Genomic DNA, 13957 nt, shown 5'->3' with positions numbered 1-13957 from the left:
ACTGCTACCACTGCACAGGAAAGATAGGGCCAAGCTGTAAGTTCTCCTAGAGGAGACATCTTCCACAGCCATCAGTTTTCCTTGCCTGAACTCTCATTAGAGTGTTGTTGATACACCCAGTACCAAAAAGCAGCTCAAAATTTTTATCATCAAAGGATCTACCTAGCAGCTGTGAAATAATGATACTAACCAGCAGTCTGAAGGAAACGACAGGTCACAGAAACCAAAGTGAGCCTATTGCCCCATGAACCATTAAACCTGCCAGATGCAAATGCCTCACATGCAGAAATCTGAGGGCACCCAGCATGGCTGGTGTAGTGGTTTGTCACACCAACACTGCCACTGCCACGACTATTGTGTCAAACAAAGAAGCATTCCTGAAATCAGCAGAAGGTGAAAGAGACACTGTGGTGGGAACTGACTAAGAAATTCAGATTTCAAAAGAAGTATGGGATGAAGGCATGGCAAAGTATGAACGTTATATGGCAAAGGAAGGCATCCACATATTTCCTCTAATTGAGGAATGTCATAGATATTGCCAACTGAGACAGCACAAATTTCTGACGACCCCTTTTCAAAAGTTTGGCATCACACTGCTGTAAGTATATATACATTGTCACTTCTCTGCTGGCTGATACTGAAATAGATCTTATGATAGCTTTAAAAAATGTCACATCTTTTGCACAAACTTTACTATTAGAAAAAATATTGAATGTGAACATACACAGCTGGTTACAGGCAGTTACAGATTCTCTTATTCTGTATTGTAAGTACTGTCAGCAAAGTGATTTTGTTTGCAATTGAGAAGAAAGATGCAGACAAGCAGCACAACATTTCTGGAATTTGTAAGTTAAAAACAAGAATTCAAGGAATGGTCCAAATAATCAGAGAGCTGGAACAATAGAGTTCCAAAAGGAGGGGTAGAAATAAAAGAGGAAATTCTGAACATCTGCTTGCTTACTTATATGTTTTAATGTTTGTAGAAAGATTAATGCCTCAAAACCAAAAGAGAAACCAGCAAAGGTCTAATGTTACATCTTTTATAGTAAGGGTTTCATGTAAATACACACATCTCTAGTTAAACTAGAAAGTCTTTGTGGTTGCTTCCAAAAGTATCTAATCTCTTTTGTCTAAAATTGATTACAACAAAATGACTGCAGTAACAGAAAATGCACAAATAGAGCTAAGTAAGCACCCAGCCATACAGAAAGGACCAGCCCCTTCAACAGCCTCAGGAATCAGATCTCGACCTTGCAATTCACTGAAACCATCTGATGAAAAGAAGAAAAGCTGTGCAAGAGGACAAATTGCTGCAGTTCAGCATAATAGGTAAGTACCAAACAACCCAGCAACAGAGATTGCAAATAGCAAAATAATACCAGAGGCTTACATCCAGCATGCTGGTATCATAGCTTCTTCTTCTTGTCTATTTTTTTTAATTCAGTTGTTTCTTTACTTACTCTCAAGAGCCTCTCAAAACTGAGATGGTATACTCAAGACTGAATCTTCAGCTTTACTTTCACCCACTGTAGATAAAAGTTCATGGGTACAGTTGTTAGTCAGCACACTTACTAAGGCAAATCTTTCTACATAGCAGTGGTAGAATATGTGTATATCTTCAGTGACAAAGAGGAAATATAAATTTTGGTGAAAAATATGAAAGCAACACGAGTTAATATGAAGCAAAACATTGCAAAAGTATCAGACTGTATAATTTCAAAATCATTTTAATTTTTAAGTGTGTTTTTAATGCTCACATTTTAATTTTATATAGTCATACTATCTGATATAATATCAATTATGAAACAGTGAACAACAATTAAATACCTGAACATAATTTCCTAACTCCTGAAATTAATTTACTGAGTAAAATTTAATATACTTATTATCAAAATATCTACAGTAATTCTAATAAAATAATTTTGAACACTTATATAATAAAATGATTACTTAAAATATATATACTATAAAGATAAGGAAAAATATCTAAAAAGCTCTAAATTCAAAGTGAAGCATTTAGAGTTCAGCAAAGACCCTTCAACTAAAGTGAAAAGAAAAATATGTAGAAATGCTGGAAATTTTTCACAAATTGGATTTCTTGCTGCAGCTTATTCCATGCTTTCTGGGGATGTGAGACACACAAGCAAGAATGTCACTGTGTGACTTCTGGTACATTAGCAAATCTTCAGCTCTGTGGAAGGTGCAATTTCATCTTACATGTCTCTAGTGGCAGAACTGGTTTTAAAATTTCATGTCCTCCTTCAGTCTTGACTATTTATTCCTGCCTCCATACAGCTGTGCACCCCCTCCTGCGCTGAGCCAAAGTTCTGGTCTGTGAGAGCAAAAGGAAAGAACATGAACCCCGCTCTGTCTCCTTAAAGAGGAAATACAGAGAGTGGAAGAAGGGAAGCAGCGATGAAGTAGTAATTGCCTCCCACTCATATTTAATGAATTACCTGCTTCTCTAAAGTCCATGTAAATATTGTCAATGCCTGTGCAGCATCATTTTCTGAGTAACAGTATAGCATGGTACTCTTCCCACTTAAAATCCAGACCTTCAAGGGCTGACAGGCTAGAGCAAACCCTAGATTAGCATAACAAAACTGGATTCTTAACACAAATATTGGGATAAAGCCAAATTACTGCAAATGATACAATTTTGCCTTCTAAATTTTGTGTTTAGATTCTTTTAAATTAATGAATTAATGATGTGCATGGAAGCTACACCCATTTCTAGGCAGCATCGACTGAAGTAGGCACTTGTCTGTTATAAAAACATTAAAACAAAGAAAGCATCCTCAGAGGAGCCAATGGGAAAGGCACCAAATCACCTTTTTCTCGGTCACATCAATATTACAATTCCTTCTAAGCCCAGAAAAGTCAAGAGAAAAATACTATCCCCCACCTTTGAGGTTTTTGGCTGGAGGAACACCCCATAAATTATCATTGATTCTCAACTTATTGCACGCTCTTGCAGACCCTACAATGAATACTTCATGTCAAAGAGGTTTACATAGTCCTAAGATTTCTAAGGCAAAGGTAATAAGCGTTAAGACCTCTCCTCAGACCCTTTCTCAACTGAAGAAACATGGTGTAATGGAAGGATGTTTATTTTTCAATTGAAGTCACTGTAAGATAAAAAACTTTATCCCATTGCAGATATAACAGAGAATGGAAAATGTAAACCATCTGTATGTGAAAAAATGGAAAGGATTTATGGAACTGTTGGAAAGGCTTCTGCACAATCTATAGGCCATAGCAAGCTTTTGTTTTTGATTGAGAGACAGGATATAGTGAAACAGCCACAGACTCTCTCTGTGCTTGAAAACACTTGGTCCCAGAACTATACTTTTTAGTGTTTTACCACTTTAGCATTTATCATCTTAAGCTGTTTAACAGAGAGAACTTCACCCAGTCTTAGTTACATTTAAATAAACCAGCTGCATGCCCAAACTTCTCAGAAAGATTATACAGCATATACTGCCACAGGAGCATCCCAAATGGCCCGTTGTTTGGCTCTCTACATATTAAATTGTTGTTGCTTAAAACAGACATCAGCCCATTTCTAAATGTGAAGACTTAGAAAACACCTGAAAATTGTTCCAGTAAAATATGTGATATAGTTCATCAGGTTCATTCAGCTGTCATACCAAGAAAGACAGGAGGTCCCTTTGGGTTTAGTGATCCCACAGTTAATTTATCTTGGTTTGACAAAGTGAGAGTAAGATGTGGTCTTAGCTGTAGGAGCTTTGGCAAACAGGGTACCGTGGGAATAGAGAGCTTTGGAGAGAAAGCTTAGTCCAAGATTTGCAATCTTTTATTGTTATTCAGTAACCAATAAAGCCAAACACATCAAAACACAGTTAAGCTACACAGTTATAGGGCATAGGCCAGCAATTCTTTTCTATGCTCAAAGGTCATGGAAAAGCAGAGATACTGTTTGAGGATGTACTGGCATGCTTCAAATCCTATAAAAAGCTGAGAAGCAGCACAAGGTTGTTGTCTTAAATTACCCTTTCACACTTTCTATACTGCACCTGTTGCTGCAACTCCTCTCAGGAGGCCCTTTTCGTTTCCACTTCATCTTGTGGCTTATCTGTCTTACACTTGCCCTTTTTAATGGATTGCTGAGACAGGAGAAGGGAGGCAGGAGACTTTAGCACAATCAGTCAGCACAGAATCTCAGACTTGTGAGCAACCTGAAAGTCCATCATGCACGAATGACAAAACCTAGGTGTAGACTTTATAAAGGAGTAATGTCATGTTATGGTAAAATCTATCTGTTCTGAAGAGCATTTTATGACACAGACAGAGGCAGCAGCTGCCTCTCTCCAGGCAGGTAAGGAAAGGTAATTATGAGTAGGATCAATAGCTAAAGGCTACTAAAACTACTGAAAAATAATGAGTAGAAGTAACAACTAGAGACTACCAAAACTACAAACTACTAAAGGCTACTAAAATGGCAAAGTGGACATGGATGGTCCATTCATTTTTCAAAGACAGATGAACTTTTTGTATTTGATACAAAAGGGAAGAGAGTAAAACGGAGGGGCTGAGGATTAGGAAAAACAAACAGAATTTTTCACCTGCACACAGTAGCAGACTTTGCTGTAGTCTTATTCAGAGAGTGAATCAAGTATTTTAGTTGAAATAAATAGATACTTAATTTTCTTCAAAATAAATAGTTAGATATTTAATTCTGCATAATTTTGAACTTCTTTGATGGCAAAGGGCTGTCTATATAAGTAACTTTGTCATCAAAAATGGTAAGCAACTGAATCAGAAACACATTTTATCTATACCAGCTGTATCATCAATTATTAAGTCATTTTGTGAGCTGTAAGAAAAGCATAATTTTTAATCTTTTGAGTTAGTTATTTTTATGTTTACATTATATGGAACTTACTTCTACTGAATAATTTATACTCTCAGATCCAGTTAAAATAGCCACTTTTCAAGGCATACAGTCTTGTTTCTTGAAATTTTAATATAATTGCCTTAGTCACATGAAGAGAGCTCTCCCAATGTGATCAACATGAAAAGACCTCCTGAGAGTAATCAAGTCACAGCACTTACACTGATGTGGATTATATAAAGCATACAAGTAAAGTTTTAAGTCCTAGCAAGAAACAGTAGAAAGGACCTAAAATGAACCATTGCCTTATATGAGAATCCATAGCGAAAGAAAAATTACAGATAATGGGAGTAAATAAATTCATATAAGAAGTATCAGGATTAGTATTCATGTAAGGGTTAAAATACACTTCTCTTTTTCCTCTGCAGATGAAGATCTCATGATAATAACATATTCAATGTGGTTATGGCATCAGAACTCCCATAAACACAATCTATTAGAATTTTAAAAAAAAATTACTTCAATGTTCGTTTATTAAAATACAGTTGGCACGGCTGAGTGAAGCAAACAAATAAAACTTCCCAAACACTAAATACGTTTATCCAATTCTAAATAATACTCTTCTGGGAAGTCAGAAAGATTTGGTTACTCTATTAAACAGTTCAAAAATTTTGAGAAAAAAGCCTGTAGAGCTTGAATTTTGTTCTTTATACATCATATAATTAAGACTAAGGAACTAAGAGCAGACACTGAGTCCATTTACCAATTTATAGATGAACCCTCCAGTTCAATGACATGAGGTGGCAGTCTTTTGGCTTTTATGCTAAACTTCATACCTATTGAATTGCCATTGAAAAACTCTACTAGATTGATATTTTTTTTAATTTATTTGAGTTTCTATACCACAATCATTACATGCCATCTAGATGTTTCAAATAGCTAATGTTATATTTTTCAGTGCTAAATGGCAGATATTCCTACTAGTATTATCAGCATATCTGTCCTTGGGAGAAAGCTTTTTCAGTTTCTCCTTCTCACTTTTGAATAAGTTGATCCATTTCAGCCTGCACAACAAAACCAGACATCTCAAAGATATTTAAATATCTACGTTATGTATCTACAGAGAGAGAAAATAGAATCCGGTATTCTTGCTAAGAGAACTGCTATATCCTACCCCCTTTGGCACGGGGTGGCAGGCCATCCATCCCATGTGCTTTGACTGGCCCCTTGGCATGTGGCACTGCCTGGATCATTAGCTCATTCCAAACTGTAGCTCATATTTCTCCCCTTACCTCAGACACAGGGGATGGAAAAAGAGCCAAGAATATAGAGGTGAGTGCTGAACTGGAAACGCTATGAGCACAGGAAGATCTCAAGTTACTGAGATGCATATCTCATGGGATAGTGGAAGGGAAATTGGCTTATTCCAGGGAGTGGTGTTGGATAGCAGAGTGCACAGATTTGAAGGAAATCAGGCTTCACTAGTTCTGCTGCTCATGGAATATCTTGTCTTTCCTACTGTTTTACTTGTCATGTTTCAGCAAGCGTATGGAACGTCACTACTCTTAATAGCATTTTCAGAACTGGTAAAATATTTAGGAACTGCATTCTAATATAGGTTGTCTTCTTCTATAGATTGAATACTGCTGCTCAAAAGTGATGCTTTGCTAAATGCTTGGATAAGAATGGGTGATCATTCCAGTTCCAGGAGGCAATACACATGTCCAGCTGTGTGGGAAGTAGGAGGCAAACACATTTACAAATCCCAAATAAGGAAGGCTTCAGCTGAAAAAAATGTCACTGTTGTAGCATGTAAGTGCCTCCCCACTACTAAAAAACCCCAAAGAGATAATTTCTCTCTTTTGCAGTCATTCATTTACTTCTATTTAACAGGAAAACTGAGATTATTGTGCACCTGTCTGCATTCCTCTTGCAACTAGAATAAATTGTTTTAGATTTATTCATATTAATTTAGGACTAGAAATACCAGTACACCTTTACCCTGCTCAAAATTCAATGTACTCACACGACACTCCGATCAACCTACGTTTTTTTGCCTTCACAACTGTCAGTCAGCTTGGCAAGGGAACAAACCTCAAGTCAGGATGCTTAGGGAACCCTGAAAAGCACCAGGTAGTAGCTGCCTCAGGATATGCAGCACCTTCAAGAATCACTTGTTTTGGTCTTGCCAGTGAGTGGTTAACAAGGGTATACTCAGCCATGTGATATGCTCAGGAAAACACATTCACCCAGGCATTGGTTGCTGGGCTTTTTTTTAACACTTAATCCTTGTTTCTTTCCTCAGCATTCTCTAGTGATTATCTTCCCATGCATTATCTTGCTTTGGTGGATAGACTTTCAGAAGCCTGGCTCTCTAAATTCACTGGAGAAACTGGGCCATGAAATCCAGGTGGCAGAAAGGCACACCAAACCTCTCTCCTTGTTTTAAATCCTGTTTGACATTTTGTTTTTTCTGAACTCTGGATACAATCCAAGTAAGTAGGTGGATGGAGCGCTGCAGTTCCTTACATTAAGGCAGAGCCTATCGTTATTTCATTTATCTACAGCTGGGTAGATTACACACAGGGATTTTTCTTTGTGTGAAGGAAAGAATTTCAATTTAGATTGCTTCTCTGAGACCTTTACTGTTTGGAAACAAACTGCTCCTAGAAAAAATATCACCAAAAGCAGAAGTCCAAAGCTATTTAATGAACCTTGGCTTATGACAACAGTAGTTAGGTGTTCAAATGGCTTTTAAATATGGTCTTATGGACCTTCTTGTCTTTGCACACACAGCCATATTTTGAACCACTTAGGAATGTTATGATTTGTGGTTTGATATGGTCTGTGGTTTCAAAATGATGCTGAACTTGTCATTGAGGTTACCCTGGAGAGACAGACAGATATGTTTAGATCATTCTTCGCCAGTCTTTGCTAATCTTTGCACTTTTTAGAGGAGTTTGTGCAAACTGTAACATCTAAGAGGCTTCCAGAATTACAGAGGTCTCAAAAGAATACTAAAGAGTAAAAAATGCATGGAACAACACTGGTAAATTTGATCATGGGATTTAGCCCCTTATCCTACTTTTGAGACCCTTCATGAAACTTGCATAACCCCTTACTCAGTCAAAAAATTACTCAGTTAAATAAAGCTTCACAGCAAGATCTAGCTTTTAGTTTCCATTGTTCCTGTCACAGTCCTATGCACTGAGGTGTAAGAATGTCAAGGAAGCTGGTTTTTGCTCAGCCTTAGAAAGATAATTTGCAGGTTTATTGCTTTCTTTCCCAACGTGCAGCTATACAGACTCATGGCTTCCACTGATTCTAAGTGGAGCCCCAAATGGGAAAAGTTCAGCTCTATATTTTGTTAAAACTAGAGTGATTTTTTTGAAACACGCATTCTCTCTGGATTTCCTGATCCTGCCATTTCCTGGTACCAAGGACTAAGGAAGAAAAACCGCAGATTGTATAAAGTGGCAAAATCAATAGTCTGGCTTGTAACCTCTCCCTACAACCTCATAACTTAAATTAAGTTGAAGGGATATGAAGAATAATATAAAGATATGTTTTAGATAAACAAATAATGGTAACTATAAATACAGGCACCTTTCTCCCTGTATAACATTAACTGCCACCTGAAATAAAGAATCTTCTCTACCTTTCAAAAATATTACATTTTTGCTATTGCATTTTAAAGAAAATAAAAATGTTCCATTTCTATTAGTTTGAGATGTTAAATACAGAAAAAAAAAATCATCTTTTATAGAGGTTTTAATACAAGTTAGATGAATGTGTTGGATGTTGCATGTTTTCAAACAGAGAAAAACCGTACAAATTAAGTAAAGGTCAAATTTCTTGTGGTTGAACCCATGAAGTAAACACAGAACATATTTTGTTTGTTTGGATCTTGGGGGAACAAACTGTTTTTATGGTGGAGTAGTTATATTACACTAAAGTAAGCACTGTAATGTATTGCATTTCAAAATCACATATTTATAAAATAGGGAATGTACTGACAACCAACATAATCAGTCTCAATCACAATCACAAAAACTGGAAAAAAATTTGAAGAGTGAAAACTTGAAAAAAACACACCTTTATTTTCTAAATACTAACATACAAGGAAATAATACATAACAAGGAAAAACCTTCACTATGGGCTGATGTGAATCATTAGGATCTAATAGTGAAAAATTGTTTATCATACATGACTGTCTTACATAAGGCTGATTCAGACTGTTCATTCAAAATGGCTACATTTGAAACATCTTGTCTTGCTAAACCCCAGTAACCTCCTCATGATCCAGGTCTTAATGATGCCGTATTTTACCTTAACTCCTGCATTTGCCTTTTCCTAGGAAAATGTATGATAAAAATAAACATTGTAAGTCATCTTTAGTGAATACAACTTGGCAGATATTGTCTAAGTTTTACTAGTAAAATTAAGGAAGATAGTATCAAGACAACTGCAGTTCAGAAGCGTTTAAGAGGAGTGCCTGCAAACTTTTCCAACTTTGAAAACTGTTCCTGTTCCATTCAAGGAGAAACACAAGATTTTTCAAGAGTTCCTGCAAAGAAACAGGGAGTGAGAAGTTCAGAGTAGAGAATAACATTTTGTTATTAGAACTACTGCCTGAGTGCAGGACATCATCTGTCCATGCAGCAGTGGTGCTTTGGTAGTTCCTTTGGTTTTAAGCAATAATTGCATGCAGTGAAAACTGTCAGCAAAAATTCCTGTCAACTCTGATTCACTCATTAACAGCTTTGGTCACAACTAAGCACCATTTTACAAAACTCTTATTTTATAAAACTCTTATTTTGCAAAATTCATAATCTGTTGAATCGACACTGCTCTCTCCAGATAAACAAACTGCTCTGTATTGATTTACAAGTGGTTACATTTGGGAATTACTATGTGGTAGGTCATTGTGACATTTCTAAGTAAACAATGATGTCGAGCATGAAAATACTAGCCTCTGATTGTAATCCACTGAAACATGAGATGGACCTTAATATTCCTAAAGGAGGAGCAACTTAAGCTGATTAGTTGTAGGGATACAAATAAACACAGTGTGTTTCTAATTACATCAGTGAGTCACAATAGAGTTCAGGTTAATAAGATAGTTTTGTGCGCCTGAAGTTCTACAACCTCTTCAAAAAACAGTTGCTTGTCGTTCTTCCTTTCCCCAAGCACAGCCGATCACAGAGCAGCATTCGCTGATCAGCACAGCTGGGATAGTTCAGGTCACAATCCTGAATGTCTCTTACATGAGGACATTTACACTGTCACTGCAAAGCACTATCCAAGGAAGTAACACAGTCCTTGCTGGATGTGCCAAGGGGTATGACTGCTTGACCGTGGCAGAGCTTAACAAGTATACTACTAAATAAGTAGATCTGAAAACATCCCACCTGCTCAGATCACCTTAAACTCAAAAATATTTAAAAATTTTTCAAGGCTATTGTCATAACGAAAAGGACAGACAAGAGAACATACTTAAATAAAACTAAAACTTTAAAACATAAACCCGAGGGATTTAAGTATAATGGTCTTTGCTACCTCTTATGGGTGGATTTTTTGCATGCTATTACTTCTTCATTAGGGGTAAATGAATTTTCAGACTAGAAATGCACTTTAGACAGCGAGAACTCTAACTTTCTGAGTGCCTTACTTTTGTAAGATTCTGTTCAGTAAAAAATACAGGAAAGAGAAGAGAGGTTACTTAAATTAGAAGTTTTGTGGAGGTACTTTTTTTTTTTTTACAGGCATGAGGAGGGGTTGTTGCTTTAAGATGCAGAGAAATGATGATAAATTAATTATGACAATTGGGATTATTCCTCAGTCACCATGCAATGGTACTCTATGTTTACACTGCAGAGGTGCCTTGATGAAACTGCCAGGTAAGGCTATAATTTATTCATCTTGGACAAAGTACTTTTTCACAGTTATAAAAAGAGTTTAGAGAAGTAGTAGAAAAAGTAATTACTGTACTTCTATCTATCTATCTATCGATCTAACTAATCTCCCTCTTAAATCCATTCCCGCACACTTAGAGACAACTGAGAAATGCCACAAGTTAATGAATTTCCAGTATACATCCGAACCCAATTTCCTCCATATGCATCAGCAATAACTCCTAGAGCCCTTCTTTGATTCACATTCCTCTCTCTGCTAGTCCCTCTACCCAAGAAGTTCCATAACCAGAAAGGCACATGCAATACCATTTAACTGTAAGTTTATACTAAAACAATGCACAAATAAAAACAACACAATTTTTACATATTCACTCCAAGGCTAAGAAGCTTTATAGCTCTCATTTGGACATGTATACTTTGGCAAATACTCTAGCATAACTCATGCAAATTCTCTAACATGAATAAAATTGATTTTATTCTGTGGCAATTACTTTGTTCACAAAACAGAATAAATGTGTGTTTGGTATTAAGATTTCATTTATGGTGGAAAAGTCTATCCACCTGGAGAAGACATTTCAGAGTGGCCTGAAAATTTCCCCCATAATTTTCCCGAGGGGCCTGATAGGATCCATATTGTTCATCCAGTCAAATGACTGCAGCAAAGTCACAGCCCTTCCTGAATTTCTCATCTAGCAGTCCTCTAACAAACTTCACCTCATGCCACAAAGTCTTACAGCAGCATTTTTATTCCTACCCTCCCATCCTACATTTGTGAGTCATCTGGTTTTTTTCTTCCCTTCCTGTCCTTGTCAAGAAACTCCCCTTTGCAGTTTCTACTCCAATCCTGAAGTTTACTATTTCTTTCTTACTGATTCCCAGGCGAGGAAGCTCAATGGTTCTCATGTAGAAACACTGGAGTTACAGGTGCCTCTCCAGCTAAAGCTGGATGAGAGCTGCAGCTCCCCATGTGTGCTGTGAGCCAGTGACTCAGAGGGTCTTCCCACGCGTGAAGCTGTGGACCCTAGCTGTCCATTGGACCACCTATAAACCAATGCTTCACTTGAACTGCCTCCCCCAAACCCTCATCTGCTAAATCTATAATAACAATAATACTGATCATAATGCTGCTGCTGCTGATAGTAATCCTATCTCTACAAAAACCCTGAATGAGGGAATAGATTTTTTTTTTTATATACTGAAACTAAGAAGGGGAAAAGAGAACAATTTTGTTAAGGCAAAGGAAATACATGGTGTAATAATTAACTTGGGGACAAAACAAAATCATATTATACTGCATTTGCACTGGGCCCATGCTGAAACTCTATGTGTTAAACAGATCTTTGTTTGGCCATTAAATGTCACTGAAACTCCCAAACCTTCGGCACAATATTTAAATGTAATAAAAAGACTAAATAAGTGAAAAGCCACTAGCATGTCTTCTGGTGATGGACTGTCTCCCTTTTCTTTACTGTTCTCTGTAACTTGAAACATCCTGCATTCAGCCTCCCTGCTGCTGTCTAGACACAGCCCTGCTTTTGCCATCCACTGTGGGGTGGGTCTGCAGCCAGAAGCCACAGTAGCACATCCTCAGTCCTTGCAGGACTCTCACACACATGAATGTTGAAGGGCTCATTGGAGACTGCAGTTTCTTTAGCTCTTCTAAACAATTCAGGTGCTAATGTTCCACCTATCTCCAGCTAATGAAGATACAATCCACAGGACTAGCCTGGGAGGAAGTGAGTGAAGTGCCTCCACTTTGAAAATTCACTTATAATTCTTGTCATCTCCATTAGCAATTACAGCCCTTTTGAATGGTGCAATCTTCCCAACATATCTGAATTGCTATTTAGAATTTCGTTGATAAAAAGTGATGAGGAAGAAATGATGAGTGGAAAGAACAAGGAGAGACATTTGGAATTATGGAAGCGTGTCCTCCTAAGAACAGGTATGACTGCCACAGTGCACATCAAACAGTGAGTGGATGTTATACACCACTACAGTCAAGCTCAGAGAAGAAGATATAACAGATGAATTGCTAAATACACCTCTGAAGTATGAAACAACTGGTTATTCTCATTTTTGCTTTCTATCAAAAGGCTTTGTGTTGCTTATATTCTTAGAAATCTAAATAATATCTAAAAAATTGAAAAAAATGGATGCCAAGCAAACTAAATGACTGTGGAATATTATTCATTCTTTTGGTGAGCAGGAGAGAAATTTTCTGAAAAGGAAGTATCGCTTTGGAATTCCAGATTCCTGGCACTGAAATTAACATACATGCTGAAGGAATCCAACCCTCTGCTCCTTTTAGCCTGTCATTTACTTAATAGGTAGTACTGCTAGAATGGGGCTAGGAGAAAGGGGAGACTAGGGAACTCATCTATTACCATCACACACCTTGAATATTCACTCCACCAGCAGCCCTATTACTGTTTTGCATAAGAAAGTGCACAAACATGGTGTACTTTCTTATGTTCACAAACACTGCTATGTATATATATACTACATAGTACTTACTAAGAAACAGCAAGTCTTCTCTTTTCTCATATTCAAATCCATTTGCTTTTTGTCTTTCTTTGTTAGTGATTCCTCATGACCCACGCTGCCTTTAGATAAATGTTTGTCAGAAAAGTAAAATTAGACTAACCAGCACTGTCACAAAAAACACACATATTTTAGCAGTTTAAAACTCACTGCCTTTGACTTTACCCCAAAAAAGATCTGTTTTTGCAATGGCTTGTCTGTTTTCATGTAAGTATCAGTTAACTCAATAAATTATTTCTCAATTCTGTCACATTTTTATCCTCAGATTATAAAACTACCTGTTTAGCTTCTTCTTTTACAACCTTCCTTATATTTTGTTTTCCTTACAGCTCTTCTCTTGGGTAGCATCCTTTTTAAGCTGCTCTGCAAACTACCAATTTCTTTTGCCCAAGCCCTCTCCACAATATTTCTCTCATGGAAAACCTAAGTGAGATTCAGCAGGAAGCCTTTCACTATGCATAGTTAAGAATGAATTTAAAATAATGACTTCATGCATGATGCAAAGTCCTATTGAGTTACTATCCTACTACCTTGTCTTCTCTCATCCTACTAACTCTCTTACTATTTTCTGGGGTTTGGTTGGGATAGACTTGATTTTCTTCATGGTAGCACATACGGTGCCATGTTTTAGCAAACAAAACC

Source organism: Pipra filicauda, unplaced genomic scaffold (assembly GCF_003945595.2).
Source record: "Pipra filicauda isolate LSUMZ 115617 unplaced genomic scaffold, ASM394559v2 scaffold37_size4185640_pilon, whole genome shotgun sequence".
NCBI classification, from domain to species: domain Eukaryota; kingdom Metazoa; phylum Chordata; class Aves; order Passeriformes; family Pipridae; genus Pipra; species Pipra filicauda.
This window is presented reverse-complemented; position numbering follows the sequence as displayed.